General features: G+C 50.2%; 1 protein-coding gene and 1 long non-coding RNA gene across 3 annotated transcripts in view; one reads left to right on the forward strand and one right to left on the reverse strand.

The window, feature by feature from the left end:
- Nucleotides 1-14,093, reverse strand: part of FAM53B (family with sequence similarity 53 member B) — a 47,366-nt gene extending 33,273 nt beyond the window's left edge. For both annotated transcript variants that reach the window (XM_051801200.1, XM_051801202.1), the window contains exon 1: nt 13,966-14,093. The gene's annotated coding sequence lies outside the window, so the exon portion shown is untranslated. The remainder of the gene's footprint in view (nt 1-13,965) is intronic.
- Nucleotides 1-18,725, forward strand: part of LOC127477212 (uncharacterized) — a 629,249-nt gene that overhangs the window by 420,805 nt on the left and 189,719 nt on the right. The window lies entirely within an intron of this gene.

An 18,725-nucleotide genomic window follows, 5' to 3' on the forward strand; every position in this document is an offset into this window, starting at 1 on the left:
AAGAAGCCACAACCCACACAGGACCCTGCTTCCCACCCCCTGCCCCAGCACCATTCCCTGTGCTGTGCCTGAGAAAAACAACGGGCTGAGCGAGGAGCCACCGTGATTTATTTAACGCAGTTTGGACCCACTTGTCTGAAGGACCAAACCTAATCCCTCTGGGCAACACTGATCACAATTCTAAGGCTTAACCACCCTCCCACTCTCACCAATGAAACAGAAATTTCCCCACACTGTTGCACATCTTGATTACTCCATCAGACAGAACCCTGCGGGGACCAGGCACTGACCATCCCCTTCCAAACCCTACAGGGGGCTGCAAAGAATTTGGGGGAATAGCCAGAAGTGGTGACTGCAATTGAAAATTGTGGGCTTTCTGCAGAGCATCACATTGCAATATTTACCCAAACTGTAAAACTTACTTCTCTCCCCATCCTTCCCTTTCTTAGAAGGGCTTGGGGCTACACTGACTCTCCTCATTGCACAGTCTGTCTCACCATCAGGGCTTTGGACAGTGCCAAGAAGTACATCTTCAATTTGTTGATTTATTGCATTATGAATTTGGAAAAATCCTCAAAGCCTATCATTTGCGTGTAGCTAAGTCTCGGCTCATTTCCTCGCTCAGGCAACAATTTGCCTTCTGTAGCAGGGCTGAGGGGGCTCAGCTCTGGGCAGTTTGTTCCCCTTGCCTGAGCAATCTCCCACATCATTAATGAATAATGAGTTTATTTATGGGGTAAAGTCCTCCAATAAATGTGAAAAATGCCATTCAGGACCCAAGAAGAAGTCTGTACACTCCGAAAATGCACCATGGACTAGTCCCGAGTCAACAGGATCATGAGTCAGTGCACGTGACTTTCAAGGGACAAAACTTCCACAGATGCAGCCGCATCAGGATCACCCCCTGGGATTCCATCAAGAGGAAAAAGCTGCCCCAGGCTGCCCAGCCTTCAGAGCAGAAAGGCTGCAGCCCTGCCCCATCTTGCCCTGAGCCTGCAGTCAGCTCCTCCTGCTCCACAGGGTCTTCCCCAGCTGCTGGAAGGGCAAGCACCATCCTTCCAAGAGGCAGGAGAAGGGCTCCAGTGCAGAAGGCCCCAGGTCCCACACGGCTCTCCCTTCCTGCCTGATTCCTACCTGGCAAAGCCTTGTGCTGCCACATGCTCTAAGTACTCAGATAAAGGAATCAGAGATTACCAGCCAAAGAAAAGGAATGAGGAAATGTCTTCCTCTGCCTCCTGCTTAAATCTAGACTAGACTTTTCCAGGGCTAACAAGATAAAGACACACTTTCTGCACTAATTACTAAGTAAAAGCCTTACCTACATGTAACATTTTTAAGGTCTGGCACAGCAAAGGGGAAAGCAGTGACAGGTGGTGTTTGAGGTGAGCATCATCCTGGAGGTCTGCACAGCTTCAAGCACCACATCACCTCATTGCTTATGACCAACAGCTTCACACAGGAATACAGGTTCTCCCCAGCATAGCCCAGAACTCCCATGTCCTGCCAGTGCAGGACAGCCTGGACAGAGACAACATCTACAGCTATGCTAATAAACCCCACAGCCAGAAGGAGCCTGAGGTCTACCACGACAGCACCCATGCTGAGGGGCCAGGTTAGGAACTAAAAATACCATGTGCAGCCACCAAGGAGGACCTCATGCAATGTGGCTTAACTCTCACCACCAGGAACAACACACATTCCGGGGTCCTGCCCACAACCATAACTTAATCACTGAGCAAACAAAAATCTATTGTTTCAACCCTATCCCTTGCTCCAAGTGCCTGTGTAACACCTCAGCACGGTGAGCCCCAAACCACACATCCAAACAACCCCAGTCTCCTCTTGGGAGAGCCTGAAGTCTGAGCTCACAGCCAGATCTACAAGTTTGGGTTGGACCTGATCTGCGGGCAAGCTCTCACCAAAAAGAAATAAGAGCCATTAAGGAAAGTTACACACCATCTAGTTGAGTAAAACACACCAGGTTTATTGCCCCCGTGCTCTCAGGGAATAGGAGTGGCAGGGGAACAACTCCCGTACACACCAGCAGTGGAAGCACTGAAAGGACGGGGCAGGGGCAGAGGTGCTTTGTCTCAGCATCTTTAGGTTGAAGGAAATGGTGCTGGCAGTGACTTTGCCTTTTCCTCCCTGGCAACTGAAAAGGAGAAGAAGAAAGCAAAATTAGTCATTGCAAAACAGCAACCAGAAAGCGAGAGGTGCAAGTGAGGAGACAGCCAGTGTCCAACAGAGAGGAACCAGTGAGAGGTGGGAAGTGACAGGACGAGGCAGAGTAGCTTCAGACTCAAAGAGAGTAGGTTTAGATTAGACATGAGGAAAAAATTGTTCCCTGTGAGGGTGGTGAGGCACCAGCACAGGTTGCCCAGAGGAGCTGTGGCTGCCCCATCCCTGGAAGTGTCCAAGGCCAGGTTGGACGGGGCTTGGAGCAACCTGGGCTAGTGGGAGGTGTCCCTGCCCATGGCAGGGGATGGAACAAGATGATCTTTAAGGTCCCTTTCAACCCAGGCCATTCAGTGATTCTATGATGATTTTATGAAGTGACTACACAGGACCCAGTTCACTGCACAAAAACTCACGTTGGGGGGTTAAAGAGAAGACCAGACACATTTGGAGCACTAATGTGAGGTCTTCAGTATCTCTTGGCTGCACATCCAGTCTGCACGAGTTTTGTTGAGGACCAGCGTCACACCTTCAATGGGATCATTCCTTAGCTGGCCACAAGCATAGGCTGGTGAGCTGCTCCAGCTTGAGGGTGCATTCCCAGCTCATCACTCTGCCATGGAACAATGCCCCAGAGCCACTGACACCACACAGAAGAGCTCAGCCCCAGAAGCCCAGCATCCTCCTCACCCAGCAGGACTGGTCCCGGGGAGTCCTGCAGCCACGCTGCCTTGGGACACACACCACCAATATCCCTGCATGTGTGGGCCATCCTACAAGATGCTCTTAGTTCCAACAACCACAGAAATGAGACTTTCTCATCAAACCTGTAATCATTGCCTAATTTGCTTGTTAGGGGACTGCTTCTAACTTTGAGTAATATTTCCAAGGAATAGTGGAAATATTGGACCAAGGGTTGTCTCTGGAGAAGAGCAGCTGAAGCAGCAGCAGCAGCAATCCAGCCTGCTGGGCCAACAAACCATCTCACCTTTCTGTGGGTTCCTCCCCCCCACCTCAATTGTGAGATTTATGACAAGAATTTGCAGTGGTCTGTGAGACACTGTGAGTGTTGGCCATGCTCCCAAAAGCTGAGGAATTGCTGAATTGAGAATTGCTTTGGCTGCCTAATCTCAACAACTAGGGATGCTGAACAAGCCAGCAGGGTCCAGGTTTACTTTTAATTACTTCTCAGAGCACGCTGCTCTAGTAAACAGACACAAAAAACCAATTCTTGTTTCTTCCTTATATTCTTTTCCCATATACAGCCTGAAATGCCTGAGCCAGAGATGGTAAGCAGCCCCACCACAACACTTTTACTGACTCACTTCTCAAGCACAAACAATTTCAAACAGCACATAAACCCATCTGAACACCCACCTCCATGAAACAATGTCCATCTACTTACAGCCAGATCATAATGCTCTGAGGGTCAGAATCACCGAATGGTTTGGGCTGGAAAGGACCTTAAAGATCATCTCGTTCCAACCCCCTGCCATGGGCAGGGACACTGCCAGCTGTCCAGGTTGCTCCAATCTCCCTTCCAGCCTGGCCTTGAACACCTCCAGGGATGGGGCAGCCGCAGTTTCTCTGGGTAAACTGTGCCAGGGTCTCACCACCCTCAGTTAGGGGGGGGCTTCTCAGGCAGCCTGGGCTTCCTGGCTGGCTCCAGAGCTCTCAGAGTCCCTGTAAGAAGCACGTCCTGGAGCTGCAAAGTGAGGCAGGTACTGACTGTAACACTGCTACTCATCAGTGACCACCAAAAAACCACCCAGATCAAGCACAAGCCAGATCTGGGACATCCCGCAGTGTAACTGGGGAACACTTGCCAAGCACCACAACACCATCATCACTGTCAGAACAGATTTGGATGCTGCTTGCAAGTCAGATTTCTCCTTTTTTCAGGGCTGAGCTGGAGAATAGGTAGAGGCTGACAGCCCCTACAGATATATCTGGATTTAAAGCAGGGAAATACTGGATGCATGGGTCAATTTGCAGACTACGTTGTCTTCTACCAGCTCCCCTCTATGGATAAATTACCCTAAGACTGTAGAACCCTCACGTGCAGTACAGAGAAATGACCACTTAGAACCTTCCAAAAATTGAAAGTATCTCCCTGAAGCAGGCAGGCAATATTTTAAGAATTTCAGATGCTTTCAGCGGACCGTCTCCATGCCCACATAGGGTAACACACGTGCCCACTGTCACCTGCACACCCTACACTGTTTGCATTACACCGGAGTACTTTGCCCCTTGGCCAGTCTCTGGGGGTTCATTCCTCAGCTCAGAAATAGCTTTCAAAGAGCTCCTTGGCTCCTGAAAGACGAACCCAGAGCCTTAGTAATCCTCCTAGTGACTGAAAGGCACTTTTCCCTGTTGTTTGTCCTCCCGTTGCCATCAACACTGGCAAGGGGAAGGCACAGTGAAGGGAGGGAAGGAGCCCTCTGGGGCCAAGAAACCTTTGCCCACGCTGCCACCTCCGTCTCTCCGTGAATTTCTGAGCACTGCATCTTCCGTAAATCTCTTTAACGAACGAGGATCCAAACATCTGCGAGTTGTCTGAATTAGTGTGAATTTGGCAGACTGAACAGCAAACTCGTATCGCCCCGCAGCCTTCAAATTCCGTGTTTTCCTCGTGTTCATTAAATACACAACAATCTGTTACCAGAAGATGGTTCCTACGTGCACAGGCTGCCAAGGAGCCGGTTTTGATGGCTCTGGTGGAGATGGGGGAACGTGTGAGGAGCAGAGGGGGGCTCTTCCTAAAGCAGCAGGACAAGGAGAGGATGGGCTGCACCCACCCTGCCTCCTCCAGAGACCACCCACCACACGGCAAAGGCTGTCTGTGATGTGTAATCCTGGTGCAGCCAAAGCTGAAGGTGATTTTGGGAAGCTTCAAGGGAAACAGAGCAGAGTGTGGGTAAATCAAGGGGAGATGCCCACAAAAGCCAAGGAGGTCCTTGGGCATCATCCCAGCTGGGATGACTGTGCCACAACCAGATCGGGAAACCAGGCTCTGCCAAGATTTTTCACACTCTTAAGCAGAGCCCTGGGCACGAGGCATCCCTTATACTGGGGAAACTGGGGGGTTCCCGCTGCTGCTGGGCAACACAGGACCCAGGCAGGCAGCAAAGGCATCGCCAAAATCATGCCACAGGCAGAATGGTCCAATGCTGTGACGGGGAATAGCACTGGAGGCTTTGCCTTCCCTCAAAGGAAGCCTTTCGCTGTGAGGAAGAAGTCAAAGCAAACACCCACTCACCGTGTTTACCCGTTCAAATCAAAGCCAAAGCAGCACTGAAACGTGCCCGACAGCATTTCCACGGAGTCATTCATTGAGAGCTTGGACTTGGCTTTGAGATGGTGTTTTTAATATCGCAAGGCAGACGCTTGTGAGGCTGGAATAATACAGAATCTGTTGCTGTAACACACTCCCAGCTCCTGCGAGGTGTCAGTAGCACGTAGAGCCCAAACCTTCTGTGGGTTTGGCTCCATCGGGGGCTCCCCGAGGGCCAGGCAGTGAGATGCTTCCCCCCATGCTGCTGCCAGCCTGGAGTGCAGCTGAAATGAGCCCAAGGTACCATTGCCTCAAAGCAAGGTACCCCACCAGGTGATTGCCCAGCCACAGAAGTAACACCCACAGAGGACAATTTTCCCAGCACTGGGATGTTTCATCCCCTGGAGATGCCTAAGTTGCATGGAGCAGACCAGGATGAGCTCCACTGTAGCTTGGCAGCCATAAAAGCCCAGATTTTTGCAGCCCGTCTCAGAGGCGAGGAAAATTAAAGAAAAAAAAAAGTAAGTGGAAACGCAAACAGCCCCTGGTTTTATTTGGGCTGGCAGGAACATCATCCCGCCCAGCCTTCCTCGAGCTCATTTATGACAGTGTGAACATGCAGTAGTAAAGGGGAAAAAAATTTGAAATCTGCATTTTCCACCCCAAGAGTCTCCATCTCTGGATAGTCTCCATACATCTCTCTTTCTCTCGCCCCACAGGTGAAAATCAGGAGGAGAAATAGATTTCTCTGTGCCGTGGAAAGGGGAAGCCCAAAGGACAAGGAGGTTGGCCCCGGCACCAGCGTGGTGTGAAACACAAAGCCCACTCCTGAAATGGCATCCCGAGGAGAACTGACCTAAATGCTGCATCCCATCCCAGCTCCAAAGCTGCCAGCAGGCTACCAGGAAGGGAACTGTGCCAGGTATTTTGTCAGTGCACAAACATGAATGATTGCCTGGGACAAATAGGGCAGCAAAAATATCCACCTTCATCACATGGAAAAAATATGTATCAGCTTGCAACCCTAATGAGTGAAGGAATTAATGAATCTAGAATTTGTAAACCATTGTGAGGTCCCTAAAATTCTGACACCACCTTAAAATGCATGAGAGTGCAAGCTAAACATCACGTTCTGTTAGAAAACAACCTACAGAATTTTTTATAGATACTAAGGACAAGTAAGAAGTGCCACTGAAAATAATAGAAAGAACAGTGGAAATATTAGTCACAATGTAGAAAAGTGAGAAATGGTCAGTATAAATGTCCTAAGGAAGAAGGAAAAGGACACAGTCATGTTTGTCATGAGTAACCTGGCATGTTATTAAACAGCAAGAACTAAATATAGATCGCTCTTAAACAACAGCAGCAAATAATTTACACCTTCAACTGTTATAAGATTCTGCCAAAAAGTTTTCTGAGCCATCACCACCCATGTTCCCCGAGGACTGGCACAAGCCAGGGTGATAAAAGTGATGGCCCCGAAACCTAGAGCCTGGCAAGGCTCCTGTTTCAGTGGGAGGTCAGGGAGTCAGGAACCACTCTTACAGCACCAGGGAAAGAGCTCTCACCTCAGCCGATGTCTTTGTGCAGGTGAAAGGGAGCACTGGTATAACAGACCTCATTAAAGCACACACAAGTGTATGACAGCTATTGACAACTCTGTCACTGGCAGATCTCAAACAGACCTGCAAATAACTGGTAACACTGGCTGCAACAGGAACTAGACTGTCACCTTAGGCCATGCAGTATTTCTGGCAGTATTTGGGAAGGAAACAGGAAAATCAGTGCTGTGTAAGAAGTGACTCAAGACCAGCAAAGCACTAAATAGAGAGAACAACTTGATAATACAGAATGAAGAGAAGCAACCAGGGCAGTTTGTAACAGAGACAATAAGATACACCTTAAAAAAACTAAATTGCTTAAAAGCCACTCACCTCAAAGGCAGGGGCATGTCCCCAGGCTCCTGCATGGTGCAGTAGAATACCAAGGTATGCAGGGATATGGCCACAGGCTGGATAAACTGGGGCTCTCCAGGAGAAGCAGAGAGAGTATTGTCTCCATGCTCTGCACTCCACAACTGCTATGGGCACCTGGAGCCTCCTATCACCTCCAGCCAAGGTCTGGAGCAGACCCCAAGAGTAACTGAGGGACTTGAAGACACTGGTACAGCACAAGGCTGGGGGAATGTGGGGTGGTAACTGCTGAGGATGACTTGGCTGCCTCCAGAGAGGGCAAGAGAAGCCAGGCAGGTCCCTTGGAGGGAGCAGAACAGCACTGGGACACCTCCCAGCACGGTGAGAAGCTGGGACTAGGCAGGTCCAGAGCAAGGGCAAAGTGCAATTTTTTCCTGAACCAGCACAGACAATAATCATCATCATAAACTACCAGCAGAGCAGATGATTGCAGAGGGCTCCCATTCAGTGCTACAGTTTCATCTCTGCCCTGAGTGGACTTCCTAAAAGACACTGAATCATAGAATCACTCAGGTTGGAAAACACTTAAGGATCACTGAGTCCATGCTCCAGCAAGAACTAATTTGGAAAGTTACTTAAAATGGTGATACATAGAGCAGTCCCCAGGAGAGGGGCTCTCCTGGCCCACTGCCCTACACCCTGAATGAGCTGCTGTCCCCTGTCCCCAGCGGCCCCATGTCCTAACAGGGTCACCAGGGTGGGATGTGCCAGGATCAGGAGGGTGGACTGACAGAGTAGCCCCTCTGCAGGCTGGTCTGGCTCTTGTCCCAGCTTTAACATTGATCCTTTTGAACCTGCCACCTTTATGATGTATTGTGGGGTACACAAAAGACAGGCACGGGGGAGGCATCGACAGCACAATTCATCACACTGGAGAGTTGGGACTTTTTATTTTAAATTAAGCTTAAAATACTTACATCTGAAACCTCCATGGGAAAAATAATTTCTATCAACAACATAAACCATGTGCAACTGAAAATGTGGGTGAGAGTTTCTAAATGAAGCTTTAGGTAACTGTAAATCTTCATTAGTCGTGATGCTTTGACTTTGAGAAGTACCATCCCATTGCATTGCATTTCATTTATAGCACAACTGATATTCCAATAAAAATAAAATCATAGAGTGGCCTGGGTGGGAAGGGACCTTGAAAATCATCTAGTTCCAATCCTCTGCCAAGGGCAGGAACACCTTCCACTAGATCAGGTTGCTCAGAGCCCCATCAAGCCTGGCCTTGAACAGTTCCAGGGATGAGGTAGCCACAGATTCTCTGGGCAACCTGTTTTTCTGAATTAACAGTGAGCCTACAAAACCAAATGTGGATATTTTTAATGCTTTCTGTATCTTCATAATTATAACAGCTCTTCAGCTTTGGCACACAATTGTAGCTTTTTGCCATCTAGTTCATAGTATTAAAACTTGTCCTTTCAAATATATTATACAACATCCATTTGTAACAATCAGGACGAAAAAAAAAGCAGATGATAACAGGGTTAATAATATATATACATGAAGTAATTTTATGGCATTGACAACTATTTCCCAGCACGCCAGGAGGCTGAAAGTTTTCAGTAAGATTAGGGCAAGCCCAGAAACACAAAACTCACTGTTATTGTGACTTTCCCACATCACTTGAAATGAGAAATGGCCCCCATCACCTGGCCTAACTGTGCTGCCAGGCTGTCCTGACCAGGCAAGACCCATTGTCTGCCTTAATGCCATTTTCCTTCCCTAACATTTCCCAGTGGTGCAGAATAGTGACGGCAGCACTTGTCCGACTGGGGCAACTGAGGCAGAGGAACAGGAAGGAAAAAGCACAAGAAAAGAAAATTCTTAAATACAAGTAAGTGCATAACAAGCTTTAACTCATCCCTTTGGATTTAGGAGCAAGGTGAGGGGTGTCTCTCAACTCCCCCAGTCCAGACCAGTCTCTGAGGCCAAAGCAAGCTGCTGATGCACCTTGAGAGCCGCATCCTCTGTACCACCACCTCCCCAAACCCCGCTCCTCCTCTGCCATCCAGAGGATTTCTGGTCCTTCCTTTCGAGGGCTGGTTTTGAGCAGAGAGAGGGAGAGCAGGTTTTCCAGCTGCCGGATCAAAGCTTGCCAGATCCCATTTTTTACAAACCCTGGGAGACGTAACGATATATAAGCACAAAACAGCCACAAAGTAAAACTCCTCTTTCACTACGGTCCCATACCTACCGCACAGCGCAAGCCCTGAGCTCTGGCTGCTGAAAGCAAAACCCATGGCCGGGAGCCACAAGTATAGGGAATGATGTAGCCCAAGGGATGCTTCAAATGGACTACAGAGGAGTGACACCAATGCTGCTGCTATATTTAATCCTCTAAAAGCAAAAAACCATGACCAGGTCTCCCTTGGGTACATTTTTAGGGGGGAGGTATAGAAACTCAATGCACCAGAACAGAGTTTTTGCACTCACTCAACCAGTTCTTGAAATATTACTCAAATGAAGTGATTACTGAGCCAAATTCACCTGGTCCCTCCCACCCATCCATGCAGGGACCCACAGCCTGCAGTGTTGGGATCATTCATGCTTCACCCAGGGTTTGGTGCTCCTCCAGGTCAGTGTAATGCAGTTTGCTCCTTTGTGCATTTCACAGAAACTTCTAACATATCAAATCTGATTTATCTTACACAGCATATGTCAGATCCGTAAGATGTGGTATCTCACACATCCAATGTATCAAATCCCATAGGCCTCAAAACTCATGGATCAACCACCTGAAGCCAGGAGAAATTCTGGTTGTAAATTAACTGCATGATGACGCTTCTTACTTTTCAATCCCTACTTCACCTGTTGATCACTAAAGACTCACACATCCACAGCCTGTACTAGCAGAGACACCCCAGCCTGGTGATGTTTTAGAAACAGGCTCTTGTTAGGGAATTTTTGTCTCTCTACAGAGAGCCAACTCAGAAAAGTTTGGAAAAACAAAACAGTCCACGGATCTGCTCTCTGGTTCACTGTACCAGAGCCACGTTCTGCATTGCTGCTCTACAGAAATAGCTGGGTCGTGGGCAGCCAGGCTGCAACTGTGGGTGTGGAGTATGACCTTGGAAAAGTCCTTTTTCAGAGTTAAAGCACGGCCACTTCTCACAGGGAGGCTTGTGCACAGAACCAGAGCTCCAGGGCTCAGGTCTGCCAGTGCCCCGACTGCTTTCAAGGAATTTATGGAAGGTCTTATCCCTATAGAGAGTGGTGGCACATGCTGGGTTGGCAGGGAACAAGGAGCAGACGCAGGGCGAGGGGCTTCCCCAGGCTTCATGACCCAGTGGGCACAGATGAGTAGCACGGTGGAAAATTCCCTCCGCTTCGCTGGTGAGTTTATATTTAGCTCTCCGGGGAGCAGACGTGCTGGAGGAGCTGCTGTTTCGGTGGTGCTTTTGCACAGCCCCGCGGGGGGACCCCTGCAAGGCGAGCCGCGGCTGCCGGGCACAGCCCTCACCGCCCGCTCCGGGCGGGCACGTGAGACCGACGGCAGTCACGGAGTGGCAGTCGCAGCCCTCTGCCACTCGTCAGACCTTCTTTTTTTTTAGTTCTGTTTCCCCGAGTCAGCAGGCTTGCTTCCTCTTCCTCCTCCTCCCAGTTTTGGGGGAGAAAGGAGCAGAAAAAGTCAACCAAGAAGAGAACTTGCTTGAGGAGCTACAGAGAAGCAACATCCCAGCTCCTCTGCTAGCCTGGTCCCCCATAGCCACGGGAATAAAGCCTGTCTTTCTGAAGGTATTTGCACTCTAGGAAAGAGTGCAGACCTGACACCAAGGCTCTGCTTGCCCTCTCTCTCCCCTGGGACATGGCAAGGAGACTCAGCCTCTCCAGCCTGAGCACTCCAAAGAGCATCTCTGGCACCTTGCCCTGTCCCAGCCCAAAGTTGGTCCAAAGTCTGCTCTGCCACAGATTAATGTTCATTGGGAATATTTCCCAGTAACATCACTTGACAAACCATGTGATACAGGAGGGGGAAGGGAACAAAACCAAAATCACCCTTTCAACTTGGGGTGTCCCCTTTTCCATCTGAGATTTTACAAGGCAAGTACAAACTGCCTCCATCCCAACAATGATCAAGAAAAACTCTATGCAATATCATGAGAAAGAAAGAAGGAAGCACAGTCTCAGAGCACACAGCTGCCATTTGAGAAATCAGAATTCAACCAGAAATAATAAATTGACAAATTGCATAAAACTCATCCCCCTCCCCATCCCATCAGGACACAGCCCATGGTGCCTGTTCTGCACAGGTGTTCTGACAAAAAGCTGTATGTCTCGTTCTACCTGTACTTTTGGTAAAAATAAAGCAAGCATTTGATACTAGAAAAAATATTAATTGCATATAATTAACCAAAGCATATTTGGGGATTTATATTGGTATATGCTTGCCTATTTGCATGTGTGCATATTTATGCATATGCATATATTTATGCAGGTATCCATACCTGAAAATTAGCCTACATTGGTGCTGGCTCTGTCCCACAGTCTGCCTGATCTCCATATACAAAAATCTGGATCTCACTCACACAAATCAATTATCTGATTTGCCCAGATTTTCTATGCTAAGTCTTGCATTTGCAGCAAAAGGCAATCTGCTTTCTATAACCAGTGTGGTTCCTGGACACCTTGGCCCTGCGGAGAGCTGGAAGTCTCAAAAGTTTCCCTCCCTGCTCTGGGTTTAAGCTGGAAGTGAGAAAGTCTGGAGACAGGAATTCAGCTGCAAAGCCACCAGCATGCGTGGCCGTGCTCCCTGTGTCCGTGCTCGGCGGGGCATCCTCCTCTCCTCTGAAGTGGACGGAAGGAAGCAATTCCACGGCAGGTTGTTCTGGCTGGGTTTCCCCCCCTGCCCCCCAGCTTGTGAAAGCCAGGAGGCTGCATCCTTCTCCCAGTAAAGTGCCTCCAGCACGGGGTGAACAGCCCTAATCCTGCACCCCTGAACTCGGCCGTGCCAGAGCTGGGTGTAGCACACCCACCACCGCAAGCATTCTCAGGCTCACGAGGACTTTCAGAAAAGAAGAAATAAATCAGAAACTCTCTTCAAACCTGCAACAGGTAAGGACAGAACAAGCTGCTCTGAAATTCAGGTTTTTTACTATCACACTAATTAATCTGTTTCATGACCCACCCCAAATATTTTCCCTAGAAACATTATCTACATTGTTTTGGGGTTTCTTTATTTCTTTTTCTAGCCCTCAGTCAAGCTCTGGTAAACATTTCTGCCCACGTCAGAGGCAGGCCAAGGGAATCTGGGCTTTGTGATTTCAGCAGCATCTGCTGTGCTCAGAGATACCCGACCCGGGGCAGAGATGCTCATAGCACTCCGTGTTTTTACTGGATTATCACAAGGCACTGCTACCTCTGCAATTTGCAAGTAGTTTTTAATCTGTCAAAATAGACTTTCGTTATTGCTTGAGGATTCAAAAGGAAAATATGCACATCTGGTTTCAATCGCGAACTGAAGTTTCGTCTATCAGCCTTATTTCATAACAAATTACGCTTACTTTTTACTCCAGAGGATTTCCTAAGGAGGGGATGAGCTGCCAAGGTACACCAGCGTCTGTGGAGACTGCACGGCACTGAGAGGCAGTGGCACTGCTCAGTGACAGGCACCGTGCTGCTACAAACTCACTCTGTGTCAAGTAAATTAAAATTATTGAGGAAAAAACCACTTATTTGTGAAATCTTTGCATCCAGCTGTACGCGAAACCTTCACCTACCGCAGAACCTGAACTACCTGACGTCACTGAATGGGGAAACAAGACTTAGGGACTTTCTAGGACAACTCCACTGCCAGGACACTTCACACAGTAAGGAGCTGCCCTGTCCCACCGCAGCGGACTTGGATGCTCGAGACCCCCCACCCGGGGGGCAGGCCTGCCCCTCTCCCTTGCTGCCGGGAGCCACCTCGCACGTAGCAGAATGAAATCTGAAGCGTGGCACAGTGGGAAGAGTGTGCGATTACCCTGGGAGAGCATCCCTGCAGGGATGCTCAACAACGGCTCCTCTGGTCTGCAGCCCCCCGTGAGAACTCGAGACTCGGCATCCGAGTTTCAACCCCCTTAAACATCACTCTCGGCCCAGAGAAAGGAAAGCACGTGTTGATTCGCTTGCAGGAAGAAATTCCAGTGGCAAAGGCAGAGGAATCCGATGGGAAGAGAAGCGCTCGCTCCCCGCACGCCGAACTCCGGAGAGCCGCCCTTGCCCGCACGTCGGGCGGGCGGCCGGGGCTCAGCATCCCGCACCGCCCCGCCGCTCCAGGCACACACCCCGCTGCCCCGCGCTCCCTCCGGGCGCCCAGGCGGCTTCTCCGCGGTGGCCTCCGCTCACCGCGGCGCGGGCGAGACCTGACGGCACAAAGGTGGACATCCCCCAGCCCGCTCCGCGGGGATGCGGCAGCGGCGGGGGGTACCACCATCCTCCCCCCATCCCCTCCGTGGCGCCCCGGGCCGGGCAGGGCGCACCGTCGCCCTTTGTCCACCCCCTCCCCGACACCCCCCAGGGACGGCACGACCCCGCTCGGCTCCGGGCATCGCTTACCGGGCGCTTCCCGTGGTGGCGGCGGCGCGGCCCGGCCGGGCCGGCTCTGGGCGCCGCTCCGACCGCGCTCCGCTGCCGCCGCCGCCGCCGCCTTGCTGCGGGCGGGGCGGGCGGAGGGAGGGAGCGGCGAGGAGGAGGAGGAGGAGGAGGAGGAGGAGGAGGAGGAGGAGGAGGAGGAGGAGGAGGAGGAAATGCTCTTGTCACTTCCTGAGCGGAGCCAGCGCGGTCAGAGCCCGGCCCGCACCTGCGGAGCGCCCGCCCCGGGGACCCGCGCACCGGAGCGCTCGGTGCGAGGGAAGGCGGGGGAGACCCCTCCGGCTGCCGCCCCGAACGGGCATCCCAGGGGTTAAACATGGCCGGAAAGAGCGTGTGGGGGGAGGAAAAAGTCCAAAAATGATAAAAAAGGGGGATTCCGTGCGGCCATCAGGCTCCGCACGACGGGGTCCCCCGGCTGGCGCTGGCAGCGCTCCCGCGGCATCACTGCCCGCACCCGGCCCCGCAGCCCGGGATGCCGCGGGTGCGGCTCGCGTGGGGCTCCGCGGCTCGTTCGGAGGCCGAGAGTGACTCCTGGTGGCACGGCCGGCCCGGGGAGGAGGAGGAGGTGAGGAAGAGCTGGGCTCCATCAGCCACGAAAGGAAGGGTCCGGTCCCCGCAATGGGAAGTAGCGCTGAAGTTTTGGCACATCACAGGTACTCACCATCCACCGCTGCACCCATGGGTGGGATTCAGTAAAAAAAATCCCACTCCTTAATTTTTCTCCATTTTTCATAGAATAATGGAATGGTTTGGGTTGGAAGGGACCTTTAAAGACGATCTGGTTCCACCCCCCTGCCATGGGCAGGGACACCTTCCACTATCCCAGGTTGCTCCAAGCCCCATCCAACCTGACCTTGAAAACTTCCAGGGATGCAGCAGCCACAGCTTCTCTGGCAACCTGTGCCAGGGCCTCACCATGCTCACAGCCAAGAATTCCTTCCCAATAACCAGTCTAAACCTACTGTTTTTCAGTTTGGGGTCATTCCCCCTTGTCCTGTCACTCCAGATCCTTGCTCAAAGTCCCTCTCCAACTTTCTTGGAGCCACTTTAGACACTGGAAGGGGCTCTGTGGTATCCCTGGAGCCCTTTCTTCTCCAGCCTGAACAACTCCAGCTTTTCCAGCCTGTCTCCATAGCAGAAGTGCTCCAGCCTTCAGAGCAGTTCTGTGGCCTCCTCTGGACTTGCTCCTACAGGTCCATGTCCTTCCTGTGCTGGAAACCCCGGAGCTGGTTGCACTACTCCAGGGTGAGGGCTCACCAGAGTGGAGTAGGGGGGAAGAATCATCTCCCTTGACTTGCTGCCCATGCTGCCTGTGATGAAGCCCAGGTCATGGTTGTCTCTCTGGGCTGCACGACCTTTCATGCCAGGTCATGTCCAGCCTCTCATTCACCAGCACCCCCAAGCCTTCTCAGCAGGAATTTTTTTCCAGCGTGTATTTTGGGAGGGGGCTGTGATTCGACAGAACAAGCTGAGCAAAATACTGCAGGAGTGAAGGTGGCCATGGGTGCTCCAGCAGCATTCAGAGGCACATCTGCTTGGTCTCACGTGGGAGATGGCCTTTAGGAGCGATGTGCTCTGACAATAACATTTTCCATCCACCCAAGCTGCACCGCACACAGCACGTGGGCTCCTCCCGAGGGCGGGCGTAATTAGCGAACAAGGAAACTACATGACAGCTAAAAGGAAGATTTAGAACTCATTACAAAACAGAGCCTAAACATTAATCTTAAACATATGTGAGTAGACAGCACAGATGTCATCAGGAATGAATCTGGGGCTGAATTTCATCCGCCCGCCTGGACGGCCGGGCACACCGCTGGGGATGGCATGTGGGGACAAGTAAGGGCAGGAACAGCAAGAGAGGCTCTGGCTGGGTAACTCAACAGTGCTCTGGGTGTCCTGCCTTGCTGCTGCACAGCCCAGGACACCAAATAACTGTTGAGGAAGACTATCAGTTAGTGTTTAAGGTAATTAAGAAGAAAGAGGTAAGTAAGCAGAAGCAGCGGGTGGAAATTTAACGAGGGAGCAGCTCCCACCAACACAGCGAGGACTGATCTCAACAAAAGTGGCTCCGTACTCAGTACACATAAAATTAGGAGTGGCTGGTTTGAGTGGGCGATGAACAGGGAGAAGGGTTTGATGATGTGAAGGGGCTTTTGCATCAAGCTCCTCCATCCCACTCAGTATTTGCTTTTCTTATCACGTGTTGAGGCTGGTAGCAATAAAACACTTGCTAACTCCTTTTCCAGAACTTAGGGAATCAAGTTTGAAAATGCTTTTTTATGGCTTCCCAGTGGAATATTTCAGCAATAAAGCTCAGAGTGTAATTGAATCCATTCCCGTGGCAGCCTTGGGCTCCAAGACTCAAGCAGAAAGTTGCTTTCTGTCTGCTCCTGCAGCTCGCTCCAAACCCAGCATTTTCTGCCTCTCATCCAACAGATGAGCTGGCTGTGGAGCATTCCCAGCACACGTGAAAGCCTATTGCTGAAGCACAAACCTGTTTTCCATGGATAGTATTTGCAGTAATGTTGTTGAAATGTAAAGGCTGCCCATAGTTCCCTGCTCTGGGCAGTGCAGAAGATTTTGACAGAAGGGGAAAAGACAGAAATAATTTTCAAGCTTTAAAGAACTGGCCAAGAGAGTTTAGTTGTCGTGGACAGAAAAATCATTCAGTAAAACTCTTGAGCTGATTTAATTTGTGTTTTTGTCTTGGATGTCAGCACTTTTGTTACCCACTGACTAGGAGCCTTCCTGATGAGAGATGGAAACTGTGGATAGGGAAAAATCTAATGATCTCCACGGTCCTTCTGAAATGATTCTGGGGTCCAAGTCATTAAGACATGTCAGTGTAGCAGTGCTAAGCCCTGTGGATAAACATCATTTCCTTCGCTGCCAGCTCACAGGGTTGCAGCCTGCTTTCCATGTAGCCTTTCCAATGCTTCACTGTCTGCTCCAGTTCTTTGTTAATCGAGTCATATGCACCAAGTTTACTAATAATTTCAGAAGTGTCCCTTTCACCATGACCTACAACTCTGTACTGTCCTAAGCACTGGAGCAATCCCAGTTATTTGTGGGTTTATCCTTCTGCCTCTCCTGCTAGACAAGGAATACAGGTAAGGGACTTGCCCAAGGCCAGAGAGTTGGAGTGTCCCAGTCACATGATGTCCCAGCCATCCAGCTGTGCTGGGTACCATGTACTCACAGGGACATCTTGGCTCCACCAAAGGTCTCCAAGAGCACAAAAAGGAGATCAACTTCAGAGGCCACAGGGGAACTCCTGAAACTCACAAAATCTAAATAACAGCAAGCACAAGTACTTTTTAACAAGTATTTCACACCCGGAGAACAAACACATCTCCGTAATATGATCGATGTGCTCTGGGTCAGAAAGTACTGAATTGCTAAACAACTGATACCAACTGAGACCTGATACCTAAACAACTGAACCACTGCTGTGCAGAGGTTTGTAATGAGGAGTGCAGTTCTAACTCCATTTGGCATACAATGGGATTTCCACCAAAGTTAAAAATCCTATCTAATGTCAGGTTATTTGCTGCACATGCAACAGCTTTGTGTTTGCTGCCTCCCTTCCCACCTTGGCAGAGGGCATGATGGCTGAGCTCTGGGCTGCCCCCACACGAGGTGCAATGGAAACAGCTGATGGATAAAATAAACAGACCATGAAAGACATGTGTGAACCTCTCTCTTGCCTGAATGTGCTTATCACTTTGTCAACCATGTTTGTGTCTGCATTGGCTTAAGATAAGCCCAGAGTTACTTGTCCATCATTCACAAAGCTCAAGGCAGCTGCAGACATGCCCCAAAGCAGCACCCTACCTTGGATAAAGCACCCCTGGAGTTCAGGAGTAGCCAGAGAGGCTAATTAACACCACAAATTGGCGTGAAAGAGCCTAGATCCTTCTGCTCAAATCTCAGTTCTCGACCCCACCAGCAGTTCAGATTTCTCACTGTATGCACACTCTTCCCACCTCAGCTTGACATGTGATGCTGTCCATGAATACCTGGCTGCTGCAGGGACTGTGCTGAGGTTTGTTTCTGCTCCCTCACTGGTGTTTATTAGCTCTGGCTCTCCAGCATGGGCTTATGCATTTGTGATTATCCAGGATTTATAATGCTACCTGGCAGCAATTGGTTTGCCTGACAGCACTCAGTTTAATTTCCAGTAACATAAAAATGGGCTCATTTCAAGCTATACTGTTTCCTAACAAATTGAAATTAAGCCGCAGGTCGGCTTTTCCCTTGCTTGTGTTAAACAAAACACGCCAGCGCTCCTTTTCCTCCTTTGTCTCGAGGCTATAACACCTCATCCCCTTTCACTGAAAGCCCTTGGTAGCCATTAATTGCTCCTCAATTTTGCTGCTACCCACAAGGGTTGGGTCATGCTCAACGTACTTCCAGCCAAGGCACAGGATAGAGCCATCCCCTCCAAGGCATCCGTAGCACCCCTTCATCCCTGGATCAGGTAACACTGTGAAGGGCAGTCTCCCCCTCCTCTTATCCCAGAAAAGGCAGGGAGCAACGGGAATGCAAAGGCAGAGCTCCGTATGGCAATGCAGAGCCCTGGTCCAATTATTTCTTAAGTGCTCTCCACATATTTTACAGGAGACGATTCGATCCGTTCAAATGCTTAGAGGGCCTATAAAATAGAGCAGTTATTGTTGTAGCAAGCTGTGTTCTTTACCTTTCGGCATGCCAAGATCAGG

This window comes from Manacus candei, unplaced genomic scaffold (genome assembly GCF_025592945.1).
Source record: "Manacus candei isolate 608988 ecotype Guabito, Panama unplaced genomic scaffold, ASM2559294v1 h1tg000050l, whole genome shotgun sequence".
Classification (NCBI taxonomy): Eukaryota; Metazoa; Chordata; class Aves; order Passeriformes; family Pipridae; genus Manacus; species Manacus candei.